The 23,078-nt window shown below is 44.3% G+C and overlaps 1 long non-coding RNA gene across 1 annotated transcript; it reads left to right on the top strand.

Annotated features, from left to right (window-relative positions):
- The first annotated feature begins 464 nt into the window (after positions 1–464).
- LOC310889095 lies at positions 465–20,362 on the top strand. Its single transcript, XR_014576377.1, has 5 exons — positions 465–1,858; positions 6,961–7,065; positions 16,624–16,718; positions 17,614–17,844; positions 18,807–20,362. It is a non-coding gene; the product is annotated as an uncharacterized lncRNA (long non-coding RNA).
- Positions 20,363–23,078: the final 2,716 nt, after the last annotated feature.

Here is a 23,078-nt window from a genome sequence, read left to right as displayed (position 1 = left end):
AGCTCGTGGTTGTTCACACCTCCCTTGGCACTCAGAACAAAACAGCAGCTCTCTACAGCAGAACAGCCCCTTGAAGGGCAGATCTTTCCTTCTAGCAATGGGGTATTGAACTTAAATTAGAGCTCCCAGAGAGCCCAAGTAAGCCAGTTCCCATGTCGTGCCAGAGGGATTAACTTGCTGCCCCACCTCTGAGCCCAGCAGAGCAGACTGCACTCTTGCAGCACACACTTAGACTGCAATTGCCCCCTGAGCGTGCTTTGATTCACATCAAAAAGCGATCGTGGAGCACATGAGTTGAATTCCTTTCAAAGGAACTACACCAAAAGACACCCTCCAGGAGCATCCCCAGTGCACTGCTGCTGCTGGCAGCATTTGATCCGTGGGGCCTGAATCCTAGAGCTTGTTTTAAGTACAGGCTCTGAACTGCTTCTGCACTGGTGCTAGGTCTTCAATCCTGTCTGGTTTCCTCTACCAATCCATTCCTTTTGCTTCTCACTATGTCACAGGCAGATGTCACTTTAGCTTCTGCATAGCCAGTAACAAACTTTCCTACAGGTTTTCTATCTCGCGTACAATTTCTTTGTTCGAGTTACAACTGCAAAAACAGAGGCTCAGGGAATCACCTTTATTGGCAAAGTCTTGAGAAGTGCCATCCACAATATTTAGTAGAGGTATCCCATTCACTACCACCTTAGGGGAGGGGGAAAGAAAAATAGTGTTGCTTTTTTGATGGGAGCTTTGTCATAAGTATTGCAAAAGTACTACAGTTTGTTCAGGCTTACGTCTGCACTGAGAGGAAGATTAATGAGAATCTTAGGGGTGCTCTTCAGAGGCTTAATTAATAGATTCAGACCTCATGTGACAAATGAATCTTTAGCATAAGGGAAGAGGATAAACTCGTGGAACAAATCAAGGAAATAAAGGATGTTTAAAGTAAAGAGGGGATAATCATCTACCTGAAGAGATCCTGAAACCAGCTTACTATTGTATGGACTCAGTAATATTTACAGACCCACCTTTAAGCTGTTTTATTTGGTCTTGCTAATTTTATTTAGGTTCCTAGTTCATATTTAACTTGCTGATGAGCTAATTTGTTGTTCTTTTCCCAATCAATTTTGCAGTCACCTGGACACCGCATTTATTTTCAAAAGCTGGCAGTAATGTTTGTTACATTTCATCTTTCATTTTCTTATTTGTCTATATTGATATTATTTTGGCATTTTCTTGACGTGTAACTTGCTTTTCTTTGATGTGCTCTGACATAATTTTGTGTTTTCCTGAAAGTATCAGGTGCTCCCCATGGATCCCAATTAATGTTGTTTTGAGGTTGAGTTTTTGACAAGACACAGCTGTTGTGACAATGCTGTCATCTTCAAGGGAAGGCGAATGAAGGTGGCTTTAGCTGAGCAAACATCTCCAGCTGCTGTAGTCACCACTTAAAAGGCAGTCTTTGCTCGACACATACCACCAACATCAGCTATTTCTGTCCTATGATGAAGAAATGAGCATCAGTTTGTGGTTACTGATAGCAAAAATGAAGATTTTCAAGTAGGAGTGTTAAGTACCAAAGCTGTTTTTAAGTGGGTGATTGTCATACTTGAAGCCAAGCTGAAATCAGGTTGGTGTTACACACAGATGCTGTAATGTTCCCAGGCTTGCCTTGAAACCATTTTGCTACAGCCCAGCTATTGCTAGTCTAGAGTCTTAGCTCACACCAGAGCTCATCTAAGGCTGTTTTATAAATGTCTTCAGCTAGCTTTTGTGATGGCCTAGCTAGCAGAACGCTTAAATTCAGGCTCTGTTGGAAGCCCAGGAGCAGTCCTTGAGGAAGCTGATCAGACAATTCATGAGTTTAAAGGTAATCACTCTTAAATGCCTTTGTGGAGGGAAGCCTAAAATCACCTTGATAACTTCTATCATTTAGTATGAATGGAATCTCTCTTTAGCTATTAGTGATTTATATACGTATAAAACCTCCCTTTAAATGTCATTTTTAAGGGCAAAGGACTCTATTTCATTCATAGTGACCCCCCAGGATCTCCCAACTCAACAAGTTACGGAGAATAATTTCTTCTTCACCAGAAATCTCTGGAAAAAATTTTGCTGCTTATACATGCCATGGTTATACAAGAGGTAATACTGTCCAGATGATGCCAGAAGTCCCTTCAGGCTCTAAGATCTATTAACCCACTGGATAATTTACAAATGGAACAATTTATGGAGTGAGAGTCTGTCTATTGTGCGTGAGAAATGAGAAGCTGAAGTCTGCATCATTCATTCTGATAGAGACCCTGTTTACACAGTGCGTGCGTGCTTGTTGCAAGGGAGCAAGAATAAATTAGTAAAGAGTGCTGATGTAATATTATTCAGGCTATCCAGAAGCAACGATCCTGTTTAAATTTCATGTTGGTCTGTAACAAATGTGTTCCCCGACAAATGCAGCTATGTGGAATTTTCCAAAACACGAGGCAACGATAATGAAATAACATGGGTGGGCAGGGTGGGGACACTGACAAATGGAAGTAATTTTCAACAGTGGTAAAGGTTTAGGTAATTGCAGTAGCCTACAGCACTGCAGGCTGGATTCTTCAAAGCAAGCTGTTCTCATAGCTGCTTTCAAGGATCTGCTTACAGCAACAGACTTTAAAATTTGTAGAAAAGGAGGGTGAGAGACATTATGAATAAGTATGAGTTTATCCCATTTGTTTTAATGAAATCTGATAAGCCGGAGTGCCTGAATATTTACAGCTAAGCTACTGTCAGGGCCCTGAGGGCACTAATAGCCCTTAATGACCCTGTCTGTCCTCCCATGGGGCTCACCTCACCTGCATAGGGCTCAGGGTCCCATTTCAGCCTCAGGCCCGTCAGACCCTGCCCCAGTGATGCTGCAGCAGTGCTGGGCTCCAGGTCCCCACAGCCCTGCCCTGCCTGGCCGTGGGCCCCAAGGGCTGCTGTCCCAGTCTGTCCTCAGATTGTCCCCATCCCCAAAGCCCTGCCTGGCCATCCCAGGGCTGTGTCTGACCCTGGGTATCCCCACAGGGCCTGACCCTGACCTGTGGATTGATTTCCCAGCTCCACTTTGGACCTGCCCCATCACCACAAACTTGCCATCCCCGGGTCTGTCCTGCTGGCTTGCATGAGCAAGTGCCAAGATGAACAATTTCTACCACCACCGAACTAGATGATAAAAAGGAAAAATGATCCCAGTGATTTTATCTGCTCAGTCTTGTGTTACCTGAGAAATCAGCCCATTTCTCAAACTCTTTTTCCAGGTCTGCTCTGAACAGAGCTGTGTTGGGCAAAATTAGGCTTCCACAGTGAGCTGGGTGTGAGGCAGGTACCTTCAGAGAGGGCTTAGCCCAGTCTAAGATGTGAAGGTTTCTTTCCTTCTCCTGTAGGCTATAGGTTCTCATCCTCCTCCCTGAAGTGCCTACAGTTTGGTCTGGTGGATATGACTCCAGTATTAGTTTCCTGGTAGGTCTAGCAGTATTTTTCATTCCCAGTGCAAAAAAGACAGGGTTCTCCTGGAAAGAGTCTAGCGGAGGGCAACAAAGATGATACGGGGCCTGGAGCATCTTCCCTCTGAGGAAAGGCTGAGAGACCTGGGTCTGTTCAGTCTTGAGTAGAGAAGACTGAGAGGGGATCTTATCAATGTTTACAACTACCTTAAGTGTGGGAGACAGGGATTTGGCCAACCTCTTTTCAGTGGTTTGTGGGGACAGGACAGGGGGCAATGGCCACAAAATGGATCACAGGAAGTTCTGCACCAACATGAGAAAGAACTTCTTCATGGTGAGGGTGACGGAGCACTGGAACAGGCTGCCCAGGGAGGTTGTGGAGTCTCCTTCTCTGGAGATATTCAAGGCCCGTCTGGACGCCTACCTGGGCAGCCTGCTCCAGGGAACCTGCTTTGGCAGGGGGGTTGGACCTGATGATCTTTCGAGGTCCCTTCCAACCCCTACAATTCTGGGATTCTGTGATTCTTTTTTGCTGTAGTTAGCAAATGCCTTTCTGGTGCTTTCTGCCTAGAGATCTGCTCACCTTCCTAAGCAATGGCTGTTTCTAAATTATGTCCAAATAACCAGCATTAAATCCTTCCCTAAACATAAGTTTTCATGGCGAAAAACGTCTGCAGTCACTACAGAGATACCTTTTGTTAGCCCAAGGAGGTGGAAGGATCTGGAAAAATGTGAAATAGGAGGGAACCTGAAAGCAGTCTCTTTGTTAGGTTTGTCTATGCTGTGAAACATGCTTGCTGCGTGAACCCAAAGTTATTATGCCAAATTTGGAAGTGATGTAGGTGTAAACCATGTGTTAATAAAAGAATGAGATTTGCAAGGATGAGGTTACAGAAAGGCAAGTATAAGAAGATGCCCGTACATCATCCTGCAGGAGTTTAGTTTGTTACTGCTGCTGACTGTTTGGTCTTCCTGCCACAGCCTTTCCCTTCTGCTCATCAGCAAGGCAATCACTAGTAATCATTTATGTGCAGTCTTAACTTACCTCTGAAATTGTCTCACCAGAATGCTGATCCAAACCCAATTCAGGTCAGTGGGAGTTTTGTCATTGACTTCTTGGAGGCTTGTTTCAGGCCTGGGTAGCTCCCTGCTGGTTTGCACCACAGGCTCATCGCAGTCCTGCCCTTGGAGCTGGTGCAATGCTCTACGTGTAGGCCAGGACTATGCCTTCATTCCCACCCAGAGTCTTAGACGTAGGGAACTGTGGTGAGAAATGAGGTTCCATGAGGTGCTGCAATCCTTGCCTAGCTCAGGACAGCCCAGAAGCAGATGATCACCTCCTGATCTGAAGGATTCAGTTAAAAGAAAGAGAAGAAAGGGTTCTGGTGCAAGGGCAAGAACAGGCAAAACCTCTGTTGTTCAGTGGTGGAAAGTGATGAGAATGGGGATGAAGGAGAAGGAAAATGAGCAACATGAAAAAAAAATAATTTGATCCTTTCAAAACCACGTCACACCATAATTTTAATTACGGAGAGAAAACATTGGTGACACAAAGTCTTTAATTCTTGTATCTCTCCTTGCTTTCTTGCTGCAGCTCTTGGACTGTCACTGTATCTTCATTTCGGTAGACAAGTAGCTTTAGGTGACACCTGAAACGTTGTGGGAAGTGGTTGACTGTGGGACTAGCCAAATGCTGAAGGCTCTCCGTTGTTGTGAATGCCAAAGCACAGCTCAGTTCTCTCTCTACAGGGGCCCATATTGCACTCTGGAGAGCTTTCTCTTTTTTCTCTAGTGAAATGAGTATCTTCCACTTTGACTTCCTTGGGTTGTGCTTAAAAGATTTTGGCATCATCCACACTGAAACTGGAAGGTAGAGAGTTTCTGCCTAGCGTTCAGCCTAGAAATAAAAACACGTGGGGATGTCTGACATAAAGATTCAAATGGCTTTCATTTGCTAATGTGTTCACCTAGTGGCTATGATGCTAAGCATCTTCCACCCCTTCTCTGAGGCTACTGTAAATTAAATGGTGCGTCCCTGATTTTGCTGTCAGATATCGCTACCCCTAGCTCTTGGAGGCTGGTGGGTTTCAGGTGGCTTCAGAAGTCTGCCAGTGCTGGGTCTGTCTGGTCACTGGAGCAGCGAGCAGGTCTAAATGCCTGTCTTGCAACTGAATGTGAATCAGTAATCCTTGCCATGTCATGGCCAAAGCTCAATGTCCAGGTGGAGACCTGTGAAAAATGGTGTCCCTCAGGGATCTGTATTGGGATTAGTATTATTTAACGTCTTTGGTGGCATGGACAGTGGATCCATGCACCCTCAGCAAGTTTGCCGATGACACCAAGCTGTGCAGTGTGGTCTACGCTGGAGGGAAGAGATGCCATCCAGAGGGACCTTTGGTAGCTCAGGAGGTGGGTCCATGCAGACAACATGTGGTTCAGCAAGACCCTGTGCAAGGTCCTGCACCTGGGACACGAGTACAGGCTGGGTCATGAGTGGATGAAGGGCAGCCCTGTGGAGAAGGACTTGGGGGTATTGGTGGATGGAAGACTGCAAACGAGCCGGCGATGTGCACGTGTAGCCCAGAAAGCCACCCATATCCTGGGCTGCTTCAAAAGCAGCATGGCCAGTGGGGTGAGGGAGGTGACTCTCCACCTCTGCTCTGTTCTTGTGACATCCCACCCGGAGCCCTGCATTCAGCTCTAGGGACCCCAGCACAAGAAGGACATGGACCTGTTAGAATGAGTCCAGAGGAGGGCCACAAGGATGATCAGAGGGCTGGAGCACCTCTCCTACAAAGACAGGCTGAGGGAGTTGGGGTTGTTCAGCCTAGAGGAGAGAAGGCTCCGGGGAGACCTCATTGTGGCCTTCTAGTACTTAAAGGAGGCCTGCAGAAAAGCTGGGGAGGCACTCTTTATCAGGAAATATAGTGATAGGACACAGGGTAACAGCTTTAAACTAAAAAGGGGTAGATTTAGGTTTCATATGAGGAAAAAATTCTTGACTATGAGGGTGGTGAGGCCCTGGCCCAGGCTGCCCAGAGAAGCTGTGGATGCCCCATCCCTGGAGGTGCTCAAGGCCAGGCTGGATGGGGCTTTGGGCAACCTGGTGTGGTGGGAGGTGTCCCTGCCCATGGCAGGGGGTTGGAGCTGGGTGGGCTTTAAGGTCCCTTCCAACCCAACACAAACCGTTCTGTTGCTCTATGAGTCTGTGAGGCCTTATACAACCTTTGGGAGGTTGGGAGAGGGGTGGAAGGTAACCTCATGGAGCCCAGATGAAACAAATGAAACTAAGGATCAGGTAAGCTGAAGTGCTTGGCATAACCATGGTACTGATAAAGGTGGCTCCACACTGGTTGGGCTGTTCCCCTGGCGTATGATTTCAGTTGCCACTTACACAATGTCTTTGCAGTGATATTAGCGTTTCTTTGCCTGTAACAGGGGACAATGATATACATTATTAAAGATACAAAGCATTGAAATTGCTCTTGATGTCTTCATTAAGAACAGGCAGTTCTGAAAAGCCACCCACCTCTGAAATGACAGCTGAGTGAGGAAAGGTGATTGACACAAGAGCTGGAAGATCCACGTGTGCTGCTGTCACTAGCAGGTACCAGGAGAGACAGGGAGGGGATTTTATGCTCTGGGGACTGTTTGTGTTCCCCTCTATGTGACAGTCCTGTGGGAGGTGGCCTTGCCTTGTACAGGTTCATAAAGCATTTGTGTGGTGTTTTTTTTTGGTACTGTGATTCTTATACTGGGAAGGTAATTATCCTCTGTCCCAGAGAAAGCTATTGAGGACATACCTGCCACAAGAACAAGCTATCACTACAGGTTCCCTGTTGTCCCTGTGGGCTGGTGCCAGCATAATAACAAAGCTGTGTGTTTAAATTATACAGAGGCAGTTAATGAGTTTTCACCTTGTCAGGAGAGCAGCCCAAGGTTAAAGAATGATGTGTCCCAGAAACCTGAGTGACAAAAGCTGAGTTTTGAAAATATGCAACCTTCTGGGTGAGCCAGTATTTCAAAACAAAACTGTTACAGGGTTTCCCTTTTTATGGAAGCAAAGTGCAGAATTACAAAAGGCAAGAGAGGGGCACTCCGATTGTGAGTGCAGTGTGGCAGCTAGACAATATTTAACATGTTATTATGTTATCAGCAGAAGTGTTTAATGAGATTTGGTAGATGTTCCCAAGGCTGTATTATCATGTTTATATTATCAGACAGGAGGTGTATGAAACGATGTGATTTATTTGGTTGGGAAGCCAGGGCAAAGGGGTATTTCAGTATTCCAAGCTATATATCATCAAGCAAATCTGGTTCCATTTTTTTTTTTTGCTGAGATCATAAATATTGCAAACGAAGGGACTGAAGCAGATGCAGTTTCTTTGGATTTTGGGAGGCATTTCTATTATGTGCCACTTGTCATTTTGATTGCGAGGGTAGCCCTGCACATTATGAAGAATGTGTGTTTAAATAGGCTAGTAGCCAGTTAATTGGTAGAGACCAAAAAGAATCATATTGACTCAAAAAATGAGGTGGAGGGAGAGGAAGATTTGTAAATATTTGGGAGAAAACACTTTCAGCTCTGACTATAAGGGGGTCACATCCTCAGAGCTGTGCTGCCCACATCACCCGTCCTTTGTGCACCTGGATCTGAAGCTCTGTCCTCATCTCATAGGACAGACCGGGACCCAAAATCAATGTCCCCACCTCCCTCACTGGTACCCCCTGTCTCCACAACCCCAACTGATTTTGACTCATTTTCTGTGTCACCAAAGTGTGGAGCCTGTGGTGGGCAGTGGTCTGGGAGCATTTGCCTCATGCTAGCACAAACTGCTGCTGTTTGATAATTGGCACTCGTTGCCTGTGTGAAACATTTTATTCTCATCCCATTCACACTCCTGATTACTTTATTTCCATACATATTACACCGTGGTCCATTTTGGTTTTGGTACACACATATTTAAGGCCAGACTCTCCAGCAGGCATCTCTGGATTGCTCATTGAAAGCAAGACATAAGTAGAATATAAGATGTATTCTTCCAGCAGTTTTCCTAGAAACACCTTAAATTGTCTTGAATTTGTTTAAATCTAGAAGCTTTTTATAACGAATCATCATCAGATTAAAGCATGTCTCATGAGAGTCTTCAAGGTTCTGTTCAAGACTCAGTACTACTCAATATTTTTAGTACTCAGCTGGAAGCCAGGATAAAACTTGCAGCTCCCACAAAGGCTGTAGAAAACCCCACAGAGATAAGGAAGCAGACCTATGGTGCCGTCTGGATTGCTGGATGAGGTGGGCTTGCTGCACAAAATGTATTTAAGTGCAATCAAATGGATGCTATACATCAGGAAAACAGTGCTGCTGTTAAAAGTTTAGGAATCACAGTGAGAATATGAAATCCTAGCTTCATGTTACAGCTAAAATGGCCATGAGATGTACAAACAGAAGACTGCTGAGTCAAAAGGGAATTGAACACCGTATTTAGCACCCAGTTTATGTATTCATGTTTTTTGAAAGAAAAACAAACAAACAAACAATAACAGTCTCAGGGGTTGCAAAAAAAGAGTCACATAATTTCCTGAAGAAAATGCTTTGCAGTGAGAGGAACCATGAAAAAATCTGAGCTTGTGACAAATGAGGGAATGCATACTGGAGCATCTAGTGGTTCCCTGAGCCCTAAAATCTTTATCTGCTTGCAGTGATAAAATCTTGAGGTGCATTAAATAAAAGCTAATTTCAACTACGTGTATAAATGCCTGACTTTAGCTGCATGGTCAAGGGACAGCTTCCTTTAACCTTTTAAAGGACTTTTCACCTCCTAAGTTATGAAGTGACAATACCACTGAGCAAATGACACAGAAGATGACACGGCTACACCACCTCCTGCTATGCAACCAGGTCAGTGGACCTGGCATCTCTCTGAAGGACAGATCATCTACCCAGCTTGTGACTACTGAGATCTCTTGGTATATCTCTTCAGTGTGTACTCCTTCTTGCCTTGAGAGAAGCCCAGAGATGCCTCTCTGCTGCTGTAGAAGCAGGGCAGGGTTTGAAACAGGCTGCTATTCACTGCCTCTGTGCAGCTTGCTGCTGCCTGCTGTGCATCCTGGTATGAAGCGACCAAGCAACCAGAGCCACTGAGCTCCAGGGTGGTAAAAGTCAGGTAATTTATTGTTCGTGTCCTGTTTCCAAGATGTGGCGTTAGCCTCGTGGTGCTGTAATTCCTCCTCTGTCTAGTGCTGTAAGATAATGGGGGTAGCACGAGCTTAAATATGTTACAGCCTTTACAACAGGTTAATTTGTGAATTTGTGGGTAACCCAATTTGGTGATGGGGACCTTGCAGTGCCTTGGGCTAACAGCTCCCCAGATCAGCTGCCATCTCCAGCTGTGACACAGCCTGGAGAGAAGAGTCAAGCAAAGAAGCACAGCCAGTTTACCAAATGGAGATGGGAAAAAAGCCTCCCATGCCCACGCTGGCAGCTTTTTTTTTTCCATTTGGAAAATCTTCTTATAAATTTAATGAGTCCTGTAGAGTCACAAAGACAGAAAGGCTCATGGAAGAGCTTGATGGTGATAAAATCTAGATGTAACGCTTCTAATGGAAGGGTGGATATTCTTGGTGTCTCCTCTCATTTCTTTCCCTGCAATCATAATTAGCATACCTTAGTCAGTGTCACCAAAGATTCATGGCCAGACACACTGGGGAAATTGTGCGTGTCACTACTACTTCCTTTAATTGTATCAGATGCACATTAACTGCCACTGTCTAGACACTTGTGTCCTACAAGGCAGCGTTTAAATCAGAATCAGAGAGAAAAAGCACAGCTGTTAAAACACAGCCCTTTCTCTCTTGATTCATCTTTGCATTCAGTCTCTGCATTTTAGAGTACGTTGAGTTTTCTAACTGTTGTGATTTTACAACGTCTTCTTTAGTGCATAGTGTTTTATGGTGGTGCCTTATGAATTAGTTATCAGTGACTGCAGAGCTGTTGCACCCTTTAGTTTTGACAGTACTATAACCATATAATAAATGCAATCAGCTATTGCTTTTATAATCAATTTTTACTGTTCAGGTCACATTTTCACTAGTTTATTTTATTGCTGTGTACCTTTTCCAGCTGGGTTTATGAAATTTTCCAACCATTATCTTCATAGATATGATACAGAATATTTACCTTTAATGTCTGAAAGGCATTTTTCTAATGGGGAAGCTCAGAAGGCTGTTCCTATGTCTTCAGAGAATAAATTAGAGAAAAACATGACAGAACTGGATGATTTGATGAGTGGAGAAGGTGGAGTTTTGATAGGTGGAGAATCTCAACAGAAACATCAGAGACATTTCTGGAGTCCATTAGCACCTCACTACAATTTTGGCTGCAGGCATGAGAGATGGTTGGACTGCCACACATCAGAAAGCTTCTGGTTCTTGAAAGTGAACTCTGCAATCAGAAATACATTTTTGTAAAATATCCCATTGAAATGCAGAAAACACTAGGAAATCTCTTTGAATATTTTGTGAACCTATGTCTTGTTTGTTCTGTCTTGGAGATTTCAGGATGTAATTGCCACAAAGAAAACATGGTCCTGTGTTGTCTATTTAGGCAATGAGAAGCAGTCAAAGGTGCACTAAACCTCTAAACACCACAAGGCTAAGTACGAGACATAAATATTCAGAGCTAAACATTATTATTTGACCCTTGTCTTGTATGTACATTAGCAGGAGTGAAACTTGGGGAAGTGTTCATATTTTGCTGTATTTCACACTGGATTATAATGTTAGAGTTTTATGTTTGGCTTGAGGACAGCTCCCCAGCAAAAGGCTTACGTGCCTGGACAGCAGTTCAGTTTCCATATCCCTGGCATCAACAACAATTTGGGATTTATTTCAAAAGAAATAATATATAAAAAAAAAGCTGAAGTCTCTCTGGTAAACAGTCACAGAATGGAGCTTGACTAATAGGTTCAAATCGAATAACATATCTAACACACCAAATTCAATGCTTATTTACAGGTGAAACAGGCTGTTTAATAATCTGTTATTTCTAAAGAGTATGTTTTCTATGGCATTCAGAGTAATTCAGAATAATTTAAATGGGTGAGGGGAAACTTGGAACCAGTTTGCTTTCAAGCTTGTGGGAAGATTTGTACTTTAATTTCTACGAAGTTCATATGCATGAGAAAGGAGTGAGTTAAAAATATGTTTTATGCTTATTGGTTTACAATATTTACACTTAAAATGTGTCCTGGTCTTTTGGTGCTCCTATTCCAAATTATTTGCATGAAACACTGCAAACCATGGCTTAAGGCTCAGCTGGGCTGGAAAACAAGAACTCCATCTCATGAAAAAAAAATTGCAGTTCCAAAGTCTGCTTTCACTTTTGTGTCAAAATGAAACTGTGAATTTTCAAAATACATTCACTAAGATTGATGAGATGCATAGTGACAAGAGGGCCCTCTTGGGATTCAAGACACGTAGATGTCATTGCTTCATGATTTAGGCACAAGCAGGGCTGGAACCCAGGCTTCATATCAGCCATGTCGATTGTTGGTTATTCTGGGCTATGGTCCTGAGTCTTCTTGGATGTGGCATCATCCAATGCATTTCAGCCTTACCACTCACAATGGACAAGCAGCATTCAGATTTTGCAGGTCAAATGAGGACTTTACCTCTCTCTGGCTTTTATTAAAACATCCACCCTCGCTTGGACTACTTGCAGGTTCCTTGAAATAAACACATTGCTGTAAAACCCCTTGGTCTTGCCAGACTGGAGTTTTCTCCATCAGCTCTTGATTCTGTTCCACGAATATCTGACGGCTTGGATAAGCCACTTGTAAAATCTTCCAGCAAGTAACTTCTCATACTCTCCCCTGGCTTAAGAGAGGGTGTATGAGAAGTTGTGAAGTTACCTATGGAAGATTACTTGCTGGATGCCGTCCATGTGTGAAGGAGCTCCAGATGAATAACAGCAAAGTCACCTCACTGTTAGCACTCAGATTCCCCTCTGAAACCATTCTTGCTGCAACATTTTCAAAAATGCTGTTGCTGGTTATCCAGAGGGTGTGCTGTGGCTGCTCCTAGCACTGGTTTGTTTCTCCCTGCTGTCTCCTCTACTCCTCTGCCAGCTAAACCTGCTTCCCGTGCCTCATCTGTGCATCACGGGGCCGGGGCTGTCTTTTTGTTGTGGAGCTGTACCATTTCTAACAGACTAGCCCTAGGACTTCTGTGTGCTAATAATGACTTTCCTGCTAAAGCGAAATGAAGTCAGGAATCTCAGCTTAGTCACACTGCCAAGTTTGCCTAGTTTAAGCAAGTACAGAAAAGCTTTCCTAGGGTAAGATAGAACCACGTGCCTGATTTACATTGCAAACAAAATCCTTGTCCCAAAATATCCTCTCGTGTGCCAGAACTGAAATCTAAGTAGACGCAGCCTCAAATACTTCACACAATCCCAGTCTTTACAAGTGGCTATTCTACAACAAATTCTTCCTGCAGAAAGCTGAGAAAAATATATATTCATTGCTTCTTCTTTTGTGTGTGTATGTGTGTACATGCACAATGTCATTTTTGAGGCTTTTAGCCTTTTATATGAAAGATCTGAAGCTTGTTGGAGCATGTTATATTTTTTGTTTGTTTGTTTGTTTTTATGGCTTGCATTTGTCAGGTACACCGGAATGGATGTTACTTATACCTAGTTGTTATGCTCCCGGGACTCCTCTTCCCAGATTCAAGCAAAAACATAAATCATTTCATCTGGTCCTTGGCGTCTTGCAACGGCAACAGGCAAATTGTATTTTAGTACCCTGGGAAGTGATATTACAACAGCTCCAGGTGTCTTGGGACTGCAGCAAGGACAAGTGGTGGAGTCTAAGAAGAAATAAATAAGCCGCCCCATCATTCTGGATCGGGCTTGGTGTGATTCATCTAATACCCTGAAAAAAAGAAATCATAAAGATATCATTATCTCCCTATGTATTTCAAATGAATCCAGTGAAAACATTGCCAAAACACGTAGATTTGAAACCTGACTGGATGCGTTACCTCACTGGATACATTGCTGAAAATCTGGGGAAAAAACACGACAGACTTTGTGGGATCTCCTCCCTCCCACTCTGCACAGGAGCTGTGGGAAAACAGGAGCAAAGTCAGCCAGTTACAAAAAAAGAAAACCCAAAATACCGAATTTCCTGTGGTTATATTCATAACCAGCTATGTCTAAATGCGATAGAGAGGCAGAAGAACTGGAGGCATGCGAGTAAGATGGGCAAGACAGGGAAAACACAAGTGCAGAGCTCTTGTTGCTTCTGTCCATGTTGCACCAAAATGCTTCAACAGCCCGGGGAAGGAGAACAGGGGTTCTGAATCCTTCCTGTCTGTGTGCCTGGGCTCCTGAGCACAGACTCCTGTTCAGCCTTGATTATCATCTGCTCTCCTTTCATGCAGCACTGAATGTTTCCCTGCACTGCGGAGCAGAAAACATGATGGGAGCAGCAGTAGGAGCAGCCCTTTATGGAGGGGAGGAGAAAATCAGGAGGTCAGGAATCAGGAAAGAAGATGCCTGGGGAGCCCCATGGGCAGCAGGAGCTCGTAGTGGTGCTTAGCAAGTCCCTGATCCTCCAGTGACATGGTGACACGTCGACAGCAATGCCCGAAGGAGAGAGGAGCGTCAGTGGGGCGAGGTGTGAGGAGCTGGTGGTGGGGCAGTGCCCCAGTGGTGGTTCTGGGGGCTGATCCCAAACTGGTTTGCTGCAGCTAGCATGGTGCCAGGGACAGAAATGCTGCTGCCTGTAGCTTGTAAATAAGAATTCACACATAGCGCTGAGCCAATTTGTTGCTGTTATTTCCTTGTTCCTGTTGTTGAAAGCTAAAGGGATTGAAAGGGACAGAAGTGTAAGGAAGAACTGCGGATGCTAAAGTAAGCATTTGAAGGGCTTTCTTCTTCTGCATTGACTATAAAACAGCTTTCATTTCTTTACAAGCATTGATGGACTCTGGATTTATTTTGTGGATGAAGAGATGAATTGGAATTTACCTGCTCGGTGGCTGGTTCTGCATCCCACATGGGCAGAGAGGTCCTGTTGCCTTTGACAAGGATATTACCTAAGGAAGGTGATGGTCACAGACATGATATCTCGCTGGCTGCCCAGCTACTTGCAGGGTCTTTTTCTTAACAGATTCTTTTATGCTTGAGATGCAGCCTTTTTGGGTAAATTCATCATGTCAGGAAACTAAACATTCAAACTTTGCAAAGGCATTTTCATGCTCTTATTTTGTTTGTTTGTTTGTTTCTCCTTAAAAGAACCAGCTGGGATTGGAAGTAGACCTTTCAAGATTTGACAAGACAACATTTGCTCTCCCAGTCTTCTGCTGATTTCGCTGAGTGCTCAGTTATGGGACAGGCAAGGGGAAAGCAGCAGTAACTGTGGTGAGCAGACAGGGCGATGCAAGGAAAGCACTAGGGGATGCACTGGGCAGCAAAGCTGCGTGTGAAACATTACCAGGGGGTGATGTGCAAGGCAGGGTTCTGTGCTGGAGCGATGGCTTGTGCACATCAGAGAGGAACGCCAGGAGAGCAGAGAAGGGGTGATGGACTGGACATGCTGAGTGCTGTCACCACAGGTCTGCGCAGGGCCAGGGAGAGCATCAGCAGTGCATCCTTTACAGCCCATTCATCTTTGTTTCCCAATCCAAAGCTGGTGAGGAAAGGCACCAGAGGGGGCCATGCACCGCTGGGCATGGACACCCATGCTGTAGGCTAGCATGGCCCAGAGAAGCATGGATCCATCCCTCTTCCTTTTTTAATTCGGCAGCAACTTCCTGAGACTTGTGACATCTAAAGTCACATTGATGCTGCGGTAATTGGTGAAATGAAATAATTTGCAAAATGACAGCAGCACCTTAACCTTCTTAAAATACTCATGCACTTTCAAAGTACACAAGGTTAGCATGCCACAGAAAGCATGCTCGGTGCTAGTTTTGGATATGTAGCCAGGCTATTTCCCTGCCAAGATTTGTGCTCTGAAATGCTGCCAGTATTGAGTTATTCAGGTGGATAGAAGACACTCTAATGAGACAACAGTTTATTCACACACTTATCCTTGTAAAGTGGCTGGAAGTTATCTCCATAAAACTTTTAAAACCAGAAATAATTTTAGAATGTCATGTTTAAGTGAAGGTTAGATGGTAAAACAGAAAATACTTCAAAATCCATACAGGAATAGATTTTATATAGTAGTAGAATTGATCAAACAATATGTCCCATTTTCTTTCAAAATTATCCACAAAACTTAGTTACTTTGATTTCATACAACGTAACCTGAAAAGTGATACAAGGGTTGTGGCTGCAAACCTTTCTGTTTCTGTATGGCTATTTGCATGGGCAGGCATAGCACAACTAGTGCTAGGAGATGGATTCAATGATTAAAACCTGTAGAATGTAGATTTTACAACTGAGCTGCTCCTCTGGGCTCCATTTACAGACCAAGGAAAGCAGCAGCACTTCCAGGGTGTAGCTCACCCCATCTATAAGGAGATGAAAGCCATTAGATAAACCATTCTCTGTAAATGATGTTGCTGCTCTTGTTTTTGAGGTCCCAAAAGAGCATCTCATTGCTTGGGCTGGCTCCACTGAGTGGAGGAGCTGCTCCCCCTGCACAGCTTCACCCTTGGTGGGTCTAAGCCACCATTCAGGCCTTCATCCCTGAACTTCAGGTTATTTCAGATATCCTTGGAGAAGGTCACAAAGTGCTTTGATGATAAAGTCTGCTTTGTAAGCCACTATAGAGAGTAAAGTGTGGTGTGGAAGCTCCTATTTTAGCCCAGTGGTGTGCAAGACGCTGTCATGTTATCCATGAGGCCAAGCTTCCCCAGACAGCGAGGCCAGGCATAGAGCAATGCTATGCCCCAAGCAGGAGGTGATGCAGTTGCTTATAACTCAGGCCATGCTGCAGGCTGCTGGAGTGGGACACAGCCTCTTAACAGACCAGCCACTGAAGTATTGCAACCTGGCCAAACTTTGCTAAGCCCTGAAATAGCTGTTCTGGAAATCAATGCTATTCACACTCTCCCCTGTCCTCTGAATGGTATCATTTACCCAGAATATAGCATTGCACCTAGTGCTGCATCTTGCTGTCATTGAAGAATTCCTCATTGTATTTCTCAGTGCAAAGCTTTTATAGAAGAGGAACCTGAGACTTAAAAGTAAAAGAAGAAGAAAAAGAAGACGACGACTGTCTTAGAAAACCTGCCTGTTCAAAGGTATATTTAGAATATATGGTAACAAAAGATCTGCCAAACTGAAAGCTTTGCTTCTCGAGATTTAAGATGCCCATGGTTCATGGGAGTGAGAATAGATCAGGATATTTTGGCTTCACTTACACTCGTAAATTAAACAGGTTGAAGAATGTCCTCTGGAGCTTAGGTCAGCTTGGAAATCATCCTGATAAATTCCTTCTGTCTCAAAAACAGGACGGCTGCATGAAAACTGCCTACATGTGATTGTTCCTGGCAGAAAGGGTCAGTCCTGTAAAGTCTGCCCTTTACCTACCTCTCCAGGTCAAGTCCCCAAGTTTACCATTGAGCAACAGTGAGCTCAAAACCCTTCTGTGCAACTCCAGTGACAGGCCAGTCATCAAGAGGTGTGTGTCCCGTGCACACATCCCAGTGCTGATGCACCTCAGTGTGCCTCTCGGGGATGTGTAGGTCCAGCAAGGCTGAGCTGAAACTGTGGAGTGGGGTGGAGTAGGTATTGCCCAGTCTAGGCTATACCACATCTTTCCTATCTGCTCTAGAGTAAGTTAAACAGGTGGCTAGCAAGCCCTATTTATCAAGTATGGATACGATTTGTGCCCTTGGCAACTGCCACACTCCAAGAGAAATTTATGAAAATTTGGAAGAAAACTGGTCTTGTGAAGAGCAAACACAAAGAAGAGAGAATGTTTAAAAACTGACAAGCAAATCTGTTCTGTAGGTACCATAGCCAGTGAGAAAACCTTGGGCATCACAGAAGAGGCTTATGGTTTGTGTTAGCCAGAAGTGCTGCTGTTTTGCTTATGGGCTTTTAGGTACTTGATCGATTAGGTGGTGTGCTGTGTATAGAAGAGGCACTGGAATAAGCCGCGATTTTAGCCACGTCTTTTGTGCTTTGAGATAGCAGGTACTGCTGGATCAGACACAGGGAGCGGCAAAGAGAGTGTAAGGTCTGAGATCTGCTGTGACAGCTTCGGAGTACCTCAGTTCTTCTCCAGACCTCCAGTAAGTCCTGCTGCCACTCCTGTGAGACAGGAAGGATGTCCTGTCACGACAGCCACACATCACAGCTCCTTGGGGAACAACGACAGATTAGGCCAGAAGATTGAAAGCACCGTCACTCATATGTGTGAAGGCACGTCTCTCCCACCCCAAATCTGTTCAGATGAAAACCCAGGAGGTCTGTGCAGGACAAGCAATCAAGTTGACCCTATAGTAGTGCAGATAGTGCCATATAAATTGATTGACTTATGCCCACTTCTTCTGAAGGGATGATGAAACAATTTTCTGGGGACAATTGTGTTTCTGTCTGTATATTGTGGCAGGTGAATGGGTTTTTGTTACACTGCTTTTCATGCTTTCAGTGCCATCCCTTACTGCCAATAATAACTATTATTTCTATTGGCATAACCTTTCCACTTCAAAATTCTATAAATAGAGCTAGGTTCCTCTGATAGATACTGTGCAATACAGAACCTAAGTGAAAACTCATGATATGAAAAAAACATTCCTGAGATTAAGAATCATCAATTTACAGCCATATTCAAATATGTGAATATAAAAACAGGTATTTCAGTTGATGGGAAAGATTTATCTGTGTTGCACACCTGTTTTTCTTTGCAGTGTTCCCAACTGCTAAAACATAACTGTACAACGCACCTCTCCTCATCTATTTTTCAGGTCCTTCTCTGTCTAACAAGCCTTAAGAACAGAGTAATTTCTTTTTACAGTAAGCACCAGGTCGCCAAAAATAGATTAATTACCAAATGATAAAATTAGAAATATTGAAATGGACTAGCTTGATGGATTCTAATTAATTATGGACACCACTGCTATAATCAGAGATTGTTCCTTGGGTAATGGTGATATTTGATTTCAGCTGGATAGTCTTTCCCCTCCTGGTTTCACCCATGCAATTTCAAAAGGCTGAAGTGGAGAAACCTAATTCAGAATTAGGGACAGCTTCTTCCCTCCTATAATCATTAATGAACCTGTGTGAAAATTTTGAAAAGTGGTCATTTTGTGCAGGCAGCTTGCATGATGTTGGGCGTGTTTGTCTATATCCATGACTCAACTAGATATTATCTTGATCTTCAGGGGGCTTAATGCTTAGAGGATCTGCACCAGGCTGTGTACATGTCTCATCCCAGCAGTGAGAGAAGGTGGAACATCTGCAAGCATGTGACACGTCGTGCTGGATGGGATGCATTTACCCACATGGGCTGGTTAAAGAAACAAGGCTTATATTTTACAAGGAGGCACTAAAGCGGAGGGCAGGCAAAGTGATTCTCCAGGAATGGAAATCAGGGTTCAAGTCCCAGAATATCTCCTGGCCTTCAGCTGCTGTGTTTTGTGTGTGTTCACTTGAGGGCAGAGCATGATAAGTAGAGCCAAGAAGACTTTCACAGCTTGAGCATCCAGATGTCATACGGAAGCCAAGATCCACCAAAAGTACTGGGGCAGGCGCAGGTCACCTTCCCCCTTGCTGCTGTATATTCCTGTTTTTATGATGAAGTCTTATACAGCCTAAGCATGCATAGCTTCCCAAATAGTACAGTTTTATTATAATACAACTACATTTTTTTTTTCTTCTCAAAAGTGACAAGTATCTGAATTAAAAACATTTTGAGCCAAATCAAAAGCCTCTGCTCTCTTAATTCTGTTCAGCCTCCCTCTGAATGTGCTGGCTTCAGCTGAGCCCACAAGCACAGGGATGTTGGAAGATCTCCTTTTCTAAGAATATTTTCATTTCAGCTAAAGCCAGTGGGTAGTAAAGTCTTGTCAGAAGCCAAAACTCATGAGATTTCCTAGCCAAGAAAGGTTTTGACAAGTTCAGCTCTTGAGCACTTGGCTGTTCTCCTGAAACCACCCAAAATCAGAGGTAACAGTTTTCTGTGACTGAAAGTGAAAGTGACAGGAGAGTCACTACCATGTCCCCCAAAATGTTTGTAAAGGTCTTAAATTTGGCCTCATCTCAAACTCAACTGAGAGTTGATTGTTTCATTCTTTTCCTAATCCTACAAAAACATCTCAGTGTCATGAGGAATGACAGAGAATTTAATACATAGTGTATATTTTTTCTGCACATATCTGGGTTATACATGTGATAATATTAATTATTACTTAATTAAGTTATATGTAACATGTGATGTTTATTTTCCATAATATTGCCTTTTATTTTTTTAACCCAAGAAAGATGTTGACCCTTTGCTATGGGTTGTGATCTGTGTTTCTGTATTGATTCCAGTGAACAGCCTTCCTGGCCCTCCAGTAGGCATTTGTGGGTGACCTGATTTCCTAGCAGTGTGTTGTCCAGAAATTCCTAGAATACTGAATAAACTACTAAAACACAATTTTACTCCAAGATGCATAGAAGCACATTACATTTATATTGATTGGAGACCTGTGGCGGTCTTCCAAAGTACATATTTCTTTTTCATTTGGTACGGACAGGCAATTAACTTTACTTGCTTTAATATAAATTAGAGTTTAAAATAGCTGCTTAGGTTCCCTGCCCCAGAAGGTACAATTAATTACATCGTTGCAAAATACATTACATACCCAGATATTTGAGATATATCAGATACAATTCTCATGGCGGACCATTACAAATGCAGCATATATAGCAAACTGAAACCTTTCAGAGAAGTCCCAAATGTGCAACGTTATGCCAGGAACCAGGTTCTTTGGGGGAAAAACACAGCCTTCCCAGATAAAGCATCGTCTCAGCTCAGAAGAAGATTTCCACAGAGCTTGCTGGAGTGAGGCAAGGTGATCTGTGCTCATCTGAGCAGGAACTAGCTCCTGCTGCTGCAGTGAGGAGGTTTTTCTCCCTCTTTCTCCTCTCTACCTCTGCCTACAGGTAGTGGTGTACCAGGTGTCTGACCTTAAATAAAGCAGGAGTGCAGCCAAGAGAGGACGTAGCTGGTGAGAAAAGGGGTGGGTTTGCACAGGGTATTTGCCCACCAAGTAAAAGCTGACATTAAGTGGGTCCTTCCCAATTCCCAGCAGGGAAGCAGAGCATCTAAGGCGCAACTCGGCCCATTCCATGGCAGTGTCAGGTACAGAAATAAAATGGGTCGTCTGTCCTGCACTGAAAGGTTACTGAAGGGCAGCTCTGAGCAGCCCTTATTAGGCTGTAACCCACCCCTTCCCAACTTGCTGGATCCCCTGATGAGCTCCGATGGCCATTTGTGATTCTGCAGGGACAAACTGGCTGCTGATGTTTTGAATGCAATGTGGAAGCAGCTGGGGGAGGAGCTGAACCGCTCCCTGAGGTGCCATCAGCTCACACAGCCTGATATTTCCATCGTGGGAAGGTGATGAGTGGGTCTTGGCACTCCTAGCTGTCTGTCAGTGGCATAATAACAAGAAGGTAGAACTGTCTTCTTCCTTCGCTGCACAGCAGTGATGAAGCTGTAATTCAGGGCTGAGTGCCCAGGGATTAAAGATATTAAACCACAGCTTGTAGAGCCCTAGCTGGTGCTGTTCCAGTGACGCTCTCCAGCCTGTCCGCTGATATGCTGCCAAGAGGAAGTGTGCAGGGAAGGGAGCAGCCCCAAACCTCGCTGTTTATGCCCAGGTTTTTCTTCTGGTGGGCAGGAAATGAAGGAAAATTGTTTCTCATGATACCTCTGATATGCAGCCTGACCTAGAGGTGTTCACAGCCATGGAGCTGCCAATATGAAGAAGGGGCTGGAGCATCTCTGCTGTGAAGCTGGGAGAGCTGGGGCTGCTCAGCCTGGAGAAGAGGAGGCTCAGGGGGATCTCATCCGTGTCCCTAAATCCCTGAAGGGAGGGTGCAGAGAGGACGGAGCCAGGCTCTGCTCAGCGGTGCCCAGTGCCAGGACAGGAGGCCATGGGCACAGCCGGGCACCCAGGAGGCTCCCTCTGAGCACCAGGCAGCACTTCTGTGCTGGGCGGGTGACGGAGCCCTGGCACAGGCTGCCCAGAGACTGTTTCAGGAGATATCCAACACTTACATAGTTTTAATGATATAGCAGCAATTTGCTTTATTATAGTAAGTAGATTTATATCATTAATTCATAATGATGACAACAGTCACAGTGATTAGTCCATTGCTAAATCTCAACATAAATCAGGTACCTTTAAAAATTAAAGTTTCAGTCACCAATAAGCATAGTTAGTAAGGATCTGTTGACCTCCAGGAGTAACCTTCAGAGGTGTGTGTCCCTGCTCAGGGGGAGATCACTGCTGCACAGCCCACTGCTTCAGCAAGGAGACTTCAAATTAGGCTTTCTCTAAAGACAAAGTTACTTAAAATAAATGAAAGACATTAAAAATAACTTAAAATAAAGATAAAATATCTTTCTTCATAACATAAAATGACTGGTTCATAGTCCAACTTATCACATTGCTCTCAACCTTTGATGTAATGTGTTATTTCCCCATCAGGGGTTTTAAATGATCATCTCTTCTAGGGCTGTACCCCGCATTGTTCATGGTCATGGCCATGAGCACCCACTTGGTGCTCTGTTTTTAATGAGCTGGCCCGTTCAAGGAACGGTCACATCGGGGCCTATCGTGGTTCATAGGCCTGAGCAAGACTTATGTCAAATATGTGAGTTGACTGTATCCATTACCCCGTGTCAGTTAAGACCCAGTTCCAACCTGCTCTGAGAGGGACCCACCTGTCCTTATCTCAGCCCTTGAGCCCTTCCCATCGTTTTTTCTCCCCTTTTTCTTTTGAGGAGAGGGAGTGAGAAAGTGGTTGTGGCAGAGTTCAGCCTGCGTAGCCGGGTAAAACCACCACAGATATTCAGTCCCATTTTCTCTTTCAGGTGTCAGAAATACACAGCTCCATGAGGAGAAATCACCGAGTTCCCCCACGAGTGATCTCTATTTGAAATGCGACCGTGCCCCCGCAGCCTGCTCTCAGCACTGGAGTGATGGACACGCTGCTCCTGCATCTCTGCCCCGAGCTGTGGGGCTGTCGCAAAGCTTTGCTTCGTATTCATGGTACCAGTGCTCTCAAGCCAACAAACTGCTTCATTAAAGAAGCAGAACCATAAAGATGTAAATTAAAACTGTATCAGATGGAGTTTTTCTGCAGGGAGCCGGCAGTCAGGAGGAGTGTGCACCACACGCAGATGGGAAGGTGGACCGCGCCAGGCTCTGGGCTTAGCACAAACCAGCCACACTCAAACACACTCAGTCTGTCACCAATAGCGCACATTTCATGGGTGAAAATTAGGCCAATAACTCATCTCGGGGTGTTATATTTCTCCATCAAAGCCATAGGAGGTGATTCAATAAAAGAGGTTTTTGCTTTTTCTATCACTTAGGCCTTGAGGCCTTGCAGGCTTTGAGTAACAAAACAGGCAGAGGTCTTCTTGGCATGGAGGGTCC

The sequence above is a fragment of the Anser anser genome (assembly GCF_964211835.1).
Source record: "Anser anser genome assembly, chromosome: 1".
Lineage (NCBI taxonomy): Eukaryota > Metazoa > Chordata > Aves > Anseriformes > Anatidae > Anser > Anser anser.
The sequence above is the reverse complement of the archived record's forward strand: the minus strand, read 5'-3'. Positions and strand labels throughout refer to the sequence as shown.